The following is a 235-nucleotide window of genomic DNA, read 5'->3' on the forward strand; positions in this document are numbered from 1 at the left end:
ATCTCCATGTCCCCTTCAATCCTGGGATCTTCACTGCAACTGAAGCTGCACTTTCACCTATGGCCTCTCCTGGCCCCTCAGAGTGCCAAGCTTCTGTTGCTCTGTGACCCCTTCACTCTTTCAACACCAGAACCATGCAGGAGACTCTTACACATCACCAAATCCTGCTTCCAGTTTGAGACAGAAGCTCGGGTCCCCTCTGTGTGCTGACCCTGAGGAAATATCTCCCAGAAGA

The sequence above is a fragment of the Nannospalax galili genome, unplaced genomic scaffold, assembly GCF_000622305.1.
Source record: "Nannospalax galili isolate Female #2095 unplaced genomic scaffold, S.galili_v1.0 scaffold362, whole genome shotgun sequence".
In the NCBI taxonomy this organism is placed as follows: Eukaryota; Metazoa; Chordata; class Mammalia; order Rodentia; family Spalacidae; genus Nannospalax; species Nannospalax galili.